Source organism: Gopherus flavomarginatus, chromosome 4 (genome assembly GCF_025201925.1).
Source record: "Gopherus flavomarginatus isolate rGopFla2 chromosome 4, rGopFla2.mat.asm, whole genome shotgun sequence".
In the NCBI taxonomy this organism is placed as follows: domain Eukaryota; kingdom Metazoa; phylum Chordata; order Testudines; family Testudinidae; genus Gopherus; species Gopherus flavomarginatus.
This window is the reverse complement of record NC_066620.1, coordinates 172,455,618-172,466,286: the sequence shown is the minus strand read 5'-3', so window position 1 is coordinate 172,466,286 and position 10,669 is coordinate 172,455,618.

Here is a 10,669-nt window from a genome sequence, read left to right as displayed (position 1 = left end):
ATTGTTGTCAACACCTGCTCTGAATATCTACACCACATACTCTCACCATTGTTAGTATGGTGGAGCTTAACTGCTGCTAGTGCAACAAAGGAAGGGCTTCCAAAAATTGAGAGTGTCAATGCAGTTCTATGGAAGTGCTTGGACCTCAGTCTTGGAGACACATCCTGCATCGGTGCTGTGACTCAGAATAGGTTAGCGTTAGTACTCTCCTGTATGTGGTTCCTCTAATTGTTTATTTAAATTGTGCTCCTATATTCATCTCTGTCCCTTGGACCAAGTCATTAGGGTAATTTAACATGTTTCTTCTTATTTTATCCTAATTATGCAATTTAAGCTTTTAGTCATCAGAGACTAGAGAATGGCACAAAAGGGACACTTAGCCTAGCAACCAGCCTTCCCTGTTTCCTGCCCAATTCCATCATATTATTCTCACTAGTGGTAAAGGGATCACAGGGGATACACATACCTCACAAGTGCTACACAATGCAGAACCAGAATATTAGGTCACCGTAATAATATTTGCAGTAAAATCTCATATCCAGAGATAGCTTTTTATGACCAGCAAGAAAAGCATTCCTTGGAATGCACAGACAAAAAGCCTAGTTTGGAAAGCAGCGAGAAAAGGAAACTAAAGTTAAAAACTGTCAACAAAAGCAGTAACTGCCACTGCTATTTCAAATACACCAAACACCATAAAAATATCGACACTGACACCCAGGGACGGTGCAACCTATTAGGCGACAGCGTGCTAGGATTTGGGGGGGTGGCATTTTCTTCGGCGGCGACCGCAGCGGCCGGATCTTCAGCCACCCCAGTCACCACTGGCATTTAGGTGGAGGGAGCTGGGGCGGGGGGCATGGGGAGGGCTGCCTGCAGCAAGTGGGGGGGGGCAGCACGCAGGGGAACTCTCCACCCAGCTCACCCCTGCTCCGCCTGCTCCCTGAGCATGCCGTTGCTGCTTCACTTCTCCCGCCTCCCAGGCTCGTGGCGCCTAAGCTGATTGGTGCCGCAAGCCTGGGAGCCAGGAGAAGTGAAGCAGCAATGGCGTGCTTGGGGAGGAGACGGAGCAGAGGTGACCTGGGGAGGGGCTGCTGCACGGCTCCTTGGGCTGGGGTCGGGGGGCGAAGCTGCCACGGGGGGGCACCTCAGGGTGGGGTGGTGGGGAGCTGCCATGGGGGAGGTGCCTCAGGGCGGAGGCGGGTGGGGAGCTGCCGCAGGGCTCGGGGAGGGGGTGGAGCAGAGGTGAGCTGGGGTGGGGAGCTGTCACAGGGGGGGCGCCTCAGGGCGGAGGGGAGGAGCTGCTGCAAGGGGGGGCACCTCAGGGCAGGGGGGACAGGGAGCTGCCGCAGGGCTCGGGGATGGGGGAGGACGCAAGGTGGAAGTTTTGCCTAGGGCACGAAACATCCTTGCACCGGCCCTGCTAACACCATAAAACGAGAGAGGGGATGTGATGTTATGAATGTAATATAATATCTCACTGAAAGGTGACAGGGCCAGAAAGAGTTAATTAACTCACAGACTGACCTGACCCATGGTCGAACTTTAGAGACTGGTTAGGAAGATATGTAAATGAGTAGAGTTTTGAAATGCAAGTCTGCATTGTTAGAGATAGAAGGGTAGATGTTTGCTCAGGTCCTGTGATGTAGGCAAAGGAGTCTTGTCTATTGCAATAGCTTTGATTCAAAGATCAAAAAAGGAGTATCAGTATTTAGGAAGACACTTGAGTGAAATAAAATTATTGTGTATATGTCTCTTTGAAGGTTGTGTTAACCTGTATCTGAGCAGTTTAATGGATAAATTATCCTGTGCTAATTGCCATGGTATTTAGGAGAAGAAAGTTAAGCCTATTTGTTTTCTCAGGCCAAAAGGCTGCAGGAAATGCATAAGAACCTTGGGATGTGATCCTTCTTGATCTCAGATCTGCTTTGTGTTTCAAGAGGGGGAACCTTAAGCCATAAGGATAGAGATTCCCCAGTCACTGACTGGAGTCACCCTGAATATGGACATTGGACTATAACTCATAGATAGACTTTAGAATCAGAAGGGACCAATATGATCATCTAGTCTGACCTGCACAAAGCAGGCCACAGAATCCTACCCATCCACTTCTATAACAAACCCCTAACCTATGTCTGAGTTATTGAAGTCTTCAAATTGTGGTTTGAAAACCTCAAGCTGCAGAGAATCCACCAGCAAGTGACCCATGCCCCACGCTGCAGAGGAAGGCGAAAAACCTCCAGGGCCCCTGCCAATCTGCCCCGGAGGAAAATTCCTTCCCGACCCCAAATATGGCGATCAGCTAAACCCTGAGCATGTTGGTAAGACTCACCAGCCAGCACTCAGGAAAGAATTCTCTGCAGTAACTCAGATCCCATCCCATCTAACATTCCATCACAAACCACTGGGCATACTTACCTGCTGATAATCAAAGATCAGTTGCCAAAATTAAGCTATCCCATCATACCATCCCTTCCATAAACTTATCAAGCTTAGTCTTAAAGCCAGATATGTCTTTTGCCCCCACTACTCCCCCTTGGAAGGCTGTTCCAGAACTTGACTCCTCTAATGGTTAGAAACCTTCGTCTAATTCCAAGTCTAAACTTCCTAGTGTCCAGTTTATACCCATTTGTTCTTGTGTCCACATTGGTACTAAGCTTAAATAATTCCTTTCCCTCCCTAATATTAATCCTTCTGATATATTTATAAAGAACAAGCATATCACCCCTCAACCTTCTTTTGGTTAGCCTAAACAAGCCAAGCTCTTTGAGTCTCCTTTCGTAAGACAGGTTTTCCATTCCTCGGATCATCCTAGTAGCCTGTCTCTGAATCTGTTCCAGTTTGAATTCATCTTTCTTAAATATGGGAGACCAGAATTGCACACAGTATTCCAGATGAGGTCTCACCAGTGCCTTATATAACGGTACTAACACTCCTTATCTTTGCTGGAAATACCTCGCCTGATGCATCCTAAAACCGTATTAGCTTTTTTAACGGCCATATCACATCGGCGGCTCATAGTCATCCTGTGATCAACCAATACTCCAAGGTCCTTCTCCTCCTCTGTTGCTTCCAACTGATGTGTCCCCAATATATCTCTAAAATTCTTATTATTAATCCCTAAATGCATGACCATGCACTTTTCACTATTAAATTTCATCCTATTACTATTACTCCAGTTTACAAGGTCATCCAGATCTTCCTGTATGATATCCCGGTCCTTCTCCGTGTTAGCAATACCTCCCAGCTTTGTGTCATCCGCAAACTTTATTAGCACATTCCCGCTTTTTGTGCCAAGGTCAGTAATAAAAAGGTTAAATAAGATTGGTCCCAAAACCGATCCTTGAGGAACTCCACTAGTAACCTCCTTCCAGTTCACCCTTCAGTACGACCCGTTGTAGTCCCCCCTTTAACCAGTTCCTTATCCACCTTTCAGTTTTCATATTGATCCCCATCTTTTCCAATTTAATTAATAATTCCCCATGTGGAACTGTGTCAAATGTCTTACTGAAATTGAGGCAAATTAGATCTACTGCATTTCCTTTGTCTAAATAATCTGTCACCTTCTCAAAGAAGGAGATCAGATTGGTTTGGCATGATCTACCTTTTGTAAAACCATGTTGTAATTTGTCCCAATTACCATTGACCTCGATGTCCTTCAAAATTTTTTCCAAGACCTTACATACAACAGATGTCAAACTAACAGGCCTATAGTTACTTGGATCACTTTTTTTTCCTTTCTTAAAGATAGGAACTATGTTAGCAATTCTCCAGTCGTACAGTACAACCCCTGAGTTTACCGATTCATTTAAAATTCTTGCTAATAGGCTTGCAATTTCATGTGCCAGTTCCTTTAATATTCTTGGGTGAAGATTATCTGGGCCCTATGATTTTGTCCCATTAAGCTGTTTAAGTTTGGCTTCTACCTCAGGTGTGGTAATATCCACCTCCATATCCTCATTCCCATTTGTCATCCTTCCATTATCCCTAAGTTCCTCATTAGCCTTATATAACCTATGGACTAGATCTAAAAGGACTTTTGGCAACTACAGCCTCATCTCTGGTATGTATCTGAACCTCAAGAACTGAATTCAAGTCCGTATGTATATTGATCTTTTAACCAACAATCTCTTTTTTAATAAATTTTAGTTTAGTTAATAAGAATTAGCTATAAGCATGTATTTTGGGTAAGATCTAAGTTATAACTGGACCGGAGTGTGTGGCTGACCCTTTGGGGTCGGAAGAACCTTTTCTTTTATATGAGATAAGATTTTCAGTAATTATCATCATCTGACTTGTGTGTCTGGATGGAGGCCTGAGGCTGGGCATTTTAAGGGAACTGCATTGTTTGGACGTCTTTAATACTGGAGCTGTTTTGTGCTGGCTCAGTAAATCTAAGTATTGGAATATCCACCAGTTTTGGGGGTTTGTCTGCCCCGTTTTGTTTGCAGTTCACCCTAATTGAGTGACCTCAGCTGGCTCCCAGGGCAGAATCGTCACAGGGGAACCTTAAAATGCCTATCCGCTGACATACAACAAAAGGAAACATTTCCAAGTAGCATTTCAGTATCATTCTTTGTAAGTTGGCTGCACCTCTGACCTTCCACTCCTCCCTGCCATTTTTCTGATTTTATTCTTTCCCTTTGTGATGTTGTTGTATGATTGAACAGCGCTATTTATATAATTGATATTACCACCACTGTTATATACAATTACAACAAAACTTGTACAAAGTATGTCATAATGTTTCAATGAAAAAGTAACAATTTGGTAAGTATGATTATCCTGTTTATATGCACATATCATCTTTGTATCTAAAGTTATGAACATTTGCCACGGACTTCTATCTTATACATATGTTGTATTACTGGGTAACACCCACCAGGTAAGATTTCTATCAAGGCCAGATGGCTGTATGTTAATGGCCCATTACGGGCACTTCACTCTAACAATGGGCCATAGAGGAAATTCATCTCACCCAGTAAGCCTTCCTGTGGATGACTCAGCAAGAATGGGCAATGCAATGATTGCACCTGTAAATCAAAGCACATAAGGACATTTGATATGCTCACGTGACCTTGGACTCCATCTTGAGCCAGTAACTTTCCACAGACAAAGGCTGTGAGGTTTGAGACAGTACATTTTCAGGCACTCAGAGTAGGCCAAAAGCCTAATGGGAAGAAATTGTCTCAAGTAAAATTGCAATCCATTATGCTAGCTTTGAAATTAGTACAATAAAAACAGCATATTGCCTTATCCCCTTTTAAAAGATTTCATGTGCTTCTCATAAGCAAAACAATGGCAAAGGATATAAAAGAGTCCTGAGATACCTCCATTTTACCTCTTTCCTGTCCTGATTCACATCAGAAAGGAGCATTTTGAACTATGGACTTTAGACCTTCCAATCTTTTGGAAGTTACTAGAGAGACTTTATAATCCTGAAATCTATTCCATCACTGCTACAAACCTGATATAAGGACTTTGCAATTATTTGTATGTTTATGATCTAATAACCACTGTTACTCATTCTTTTATTATTAAACCTTAAGTTATTAAAGGATTGGCACCAGTGTGATTATTAGGTCAATGTATAACCCCAATTTTACCCAAGTGGCTGATCTCTTGAGATTAGAAGGACCCTTTTTGATTAAATACGGTTTCAGTAACCACTCAGACAGTCTGGAATCTGGGTGGTGAGCTAAGAGCTGGAATGACTAAGGAAATAGCTTTTTTGTCTTCTTGTTAACGGGGTGCTTGAACAATTTGTATGGGGGAGGGGGTGCTGAGAGCCACTGAACCAAAATGTAACCCCTGTACATAATGGAAACTACTTCAAGCCAGGGAGTGCAGCAGCACCCCCAACACTTCTAGTTCCAGCACCTATGCTTGTTAACCAGTGTGATGAGTCAGAAGTTCACGTTTGTTACTGGTATAATCTAACGATAGAATAATCACTAGTTTAGGGTGAGTCTGCCCTACTTCTCAGCACTTTGTCCTGCATTTGGCACTCTCAGCTGTGACCCACTTGAGGCACGGTGACACCCCTCCAGGGGTGACACTAGTGTTGCTCTGTGTCGTCCCCGTCCCCCCCCGTTGTCTCATAAAACAAGGATCAAACTACATTTTACAGAACACAAAAACAGTTCGTCCAGCTTCAAAGCTAGAGGCGGAGACTGATTTGCTTTTATATGTAGAAAGGGCAAAATGCATTTAAACACCCACTTTCCCGGACAAGGAGAGTCGCATTAATCCAAGCCCACTAAAACGAAAGGGATTTGCAACGCAGTCCTAATAGCGTGCATGCCCCAGCACCAGCTGCACAGAGCAATCGACCTGCACCTAACGAAAGGATCGTGCACCACTCCCCGCAAAAGCTGCAGCAAGCTGAAGCGACCCAGACTCGCCCGCAGCTATTGTCCCGAACCAAACCCAGCCCCACACAAGCTACAAGGGGTTACACATAAAAGCAGGACTAGCTCCCCCGCCCTCCAGAGAGGAGGGGCGCAAAACCCTTCACCAGGCACAGCAGCACCAGCATCGCTGCGCGCCCAGAACTGCAGCTACCAGCTCGGTCCCACGAACTAACCCCGCCCGCCTCACGGTTTGCAACACCAGTGGGCGGGGGCAAGCGGGGAGAACCGCCAGTAGAGAGGATGGTCATTTGCAAATGCTGCAAAGGCTTATGGGAGAGAAATTTAGTGCAAACATTTGGGGCTGTCTTTGGATAGGATCGCTTTTCACCAGTTCTAGTCTGTTACACACTAAAGTGCACTAGCTGTACTTAACTGGGCCCATAAGCGCCAGCTAGCTGGTTCACCCTAACTGTAAAATAATCTTATTATCAAGCTGTATATACCGAGCTAGCCCGAGTTTGTTTCGGATGTGAGGGCGATCTGGCTGCGACATCTGTCACCCCATTGATCGCCAGGGTTGATTCGGCTGATCTGGCTGGCTAGGCGGGTGTCCCCTTCCTCCCTCACCGCTCCATGTGCGTCCCTCCCGAAGCTGCGCGCTCGGTCGAAGAGGACGACCTCCCAGATAGAGGAGTACCGTTCTTCGGTCAAGGGTTTACGGTAGCTGCGCTCCCCTGCTAGAACCTCCAAACAAGCTCAAGGTCCATTTGTAGGAGAACGTAGGGTAGTCAAGCTTCCAAGACTCCAGACACATCCAAGTGAGGCGCTGCATGTGGCAGTCTGCCTTTCTTTTTCTTCTCTTTCCAACCCACAAAATAATGCTGCCCATTTCTGAGTAGCACTTTACTTGGAAAGTACAACGGTTAATGAATTTGATCAGAATTGGCTTTTAGTTGATGCTGATGCTCTGTGCAAGAAAAATGCAGGTCTTTTCTATAGTAATTTTACCGTGGGGGACCTGAGGCAGAAATTGTGATTTGCCCCATGTCACATAATAAGCATGAAGTACTGCAGTAACAGAAATACCGATGGAATAATAGAGAAATAGTGAGTCTGCTGACATGTGGGTTACCTACATTTGCCTTGTAGTTCTATAGATAGCTGTTTAAAGTGCATATGAAGATAGGGGATGTTAAAAGGTACATGGCCAACTTTACATGTCATTTCCTGACTTGAGTGTTTAATCAGGACACATTAACATTCTGCTGATGTATTTTTTCCCCAGATGGAACAGTTATAATCTCTATTAGTAAAATATTTCTAGGATGTTTTATTTCACCATCCTGCAAAACAAGATTTTGCATTATTAAAACTGTTGCATTAGACAATTTTAGATGTAAACATTAAAAAACAAAAACAAAAACAAAACAAGGGGGGGAGCCAAACAGCTCTAGGTGTCCTAAAAAGTAACCAAACTTGCAGTAACAATGACCACCAGCAGCACTGAATACTCAGCATTAACATTGAGCAGATGAGCAACTCAAAACCAGAAAAGCTTTTTCCTCTCTCCCAGGAACAAGCCTTTCAACCTTCCTCACAATCTCTCTCAGCTACATGGCTTTGGCACCATACCTAGAAGGAAATTAGATTCCGGCTGTGAACCAAAGGGTGGAAGGAGGTGGGAAGTAAGTTCCAGCAACCTGTGACTCTTTGAGTATCCGCCATCAACAGTCTCCTTTGCTTTCATAAGAAGGCAGATCCAACTGGAGTATCTCCATTGACCACAGCTGTGACAGCGCATCACAGGTAATCTCATATACGCAGGTCTCAGACCATTTAGAGCTTTGTAAATCACGATGACCATCTTAGAAACTATCTAGGCAGGAGCACTGGTACCATATACTGCCAATGGTATACCTTGTTTAATAAGGATTCTGTACCAGCTTCAGTCTTTGAATGGTTTTAAGGCCAAGTCTCATGCTACATGCTTAAGGAGGCCATGGGGTGGGAGAGCAAGCTCACCCCATACACAAGACGCAGCAGTGGCTCCTGAGATCAGCTCCATACTTTGGGCATTGCTTCTGGGTGGTTGAAGTTGCAGAGCCACTGAGGTTCGGCCCAGCCATCAATCTCTAACTCTCCAACACCTGTCCTCTTGGCTTTAATGGAGCAGATCCCTATGTTTAACTGTAAGGGACAGAAGCTTACAAAATGTCACATTTGGATGAAGATCATAACCTGGAACTTGCAGGCAAGATCTTTGGTAGAAGCAAAATATTTAATGCAAAATTCAAAAGGGATTAAATGCAAGGGTTAGTTAATTATTTAAAAATATAAATTAAACATCCCTAGATATTAGCATCTGAATGAAAAACATAACACTTACTTAAGTCAGCGTCTCTTCAAGAGTAACTTTATTCTGGGCAGGAGGCTCTTTACACAGAAGGAATTAAACAGTTTAAACATCCACCCTCCAACAAACATACCACCACCACCCACACCCAGAAAAACAAAACAAAAAACAAAAAAGAAAATCATCTGGGTTTTCATTTCTTTCAATAAATATTTTTCTCCCCATTTTATGGCATGTACTTCCACTAAAGTATTTCTAATTAATCTGTAAACAGGATGGGGAGGGTTTCAGTACTAATTTCATTTTATTTCTCTGTACATAACTTAAGAAAATCAAGATAATACAGATTAATATGCCAACCCAAGGTCTGACTCCTTCATATTAAGGTCATATTATTACACAGGGGTATGAGAAACTGTAAATTGTAAAATAATTCTAAAAATCAAAATCATATACTTGGCATAGAAACGCTGCAGAACCTGCTAAGAGATAGATAATATTTTGCATGAGATATGTTTTCTTACAAATATATTGCTTTTGGTCAGGTTTTCAATGTAATATACAGCCTCTACTTTTTTCCATCTAAATGGCACAAATCAGAGAAAAAACATTAAAAAACAAAACAAAACAAACAAACAAAAGATATAGCCCAACCTGCAGTCCTTATTCAAGCAAAAAACTCTCATTGAACTCAGCGTGAGTTTGCTGGAGTAAAGACGGCAGGATTGTGCCCAGGATACATTTGCTACTGAGTGAATCTGTACATTGTACCTGTTTAATTTAAAACTAGAATAGACAATTTTTGAATGTGAGCTGTTTAGGTTTGACAAATAAAGGCCCCACATTTGCAAACGGGTTTGAATGCAGATCCTTATTCCTGCACCGAGTAACCTTACGACCCTTCTTGTGGATCCCTTTGCAGGACTAGCCATGATTCTGAACCTTTTACTCAGGCAAATTACTTGCTTACCTGAGTAAGGGTTGCAGGATTGGGCTCTCTATTCTGACAATGATAGGAACTACAACCATTAGTGAGAATTAGGGGCATACGGTCACAGCAGAATAGACTATTTATAAACAGCTAGTTAGGTATTTGTGTAGGTCCAAACATCTCCCTTGTTCGTGTCAGTTCATTCATTATAAATAAATTAAAAATCTCTAAATATAAATGCAGATTTTGATTTCCAGAAAGGAAACGGTCAGTTCTTATTCTATATGATTTTAAGAAATGTAAATACACAGTTTTGTCCTTTTCCACTTGGCAAACACTTCTCCTCCCACCCCACCCCACCTTTTCTCCCGAGTACATGCATCTAGTGCCGCATAATTCAAAATGGCTGTTTTACTTCCTTGTGTGTATACCAACATCACAGCTCTGTTAGCAAGTACCTATAGGTTTGAAATGAGTGTTTGTTAGTTAATTGGTAACAAAGCCTGGGTGGTGAAGGTTAGAGAGACATGATGCGGTTCTGTGAAGGTCCTACGTACATATTAATTTTTAAATAATGCAGATCATTTTGCTCCTTCATTGCATCATGTGGAGAGCAGCATATGCCGCCTACCTGGTCACAGTGCACAAAACAAAGGCACTGGACACTATCCATCAAGCTCTCTCCGACAGCTGAGTCAGCAGCTGCTCTCTCTCTCTCTCTACACATGAGTAAATCATATTTGATGCTCTGACTTCAAAAGGGGACCGGCAGAGAAATTGCTCTAGGGTATACTCTTCACCCAAAATTAAGTGGTTTTTGTAGGGAAGTCTAGCAGAAATTAGTCCACAGAATTACCTTCCAATCCAGCTGCTGCCCTTTGGAAGAGGAGGCAGCGTGTAGGTAGACTGGGGAATCCCAAGAGCAATGCAGCTCCTAGGATAGCTCAAGGGAAAAGGGTCTTGGAAAGAGTGCAAAGAAAGAGGCACTCTGCATGGATATGCTGGGGTTGGTCCCAGGCCTACCTGTAGATTATC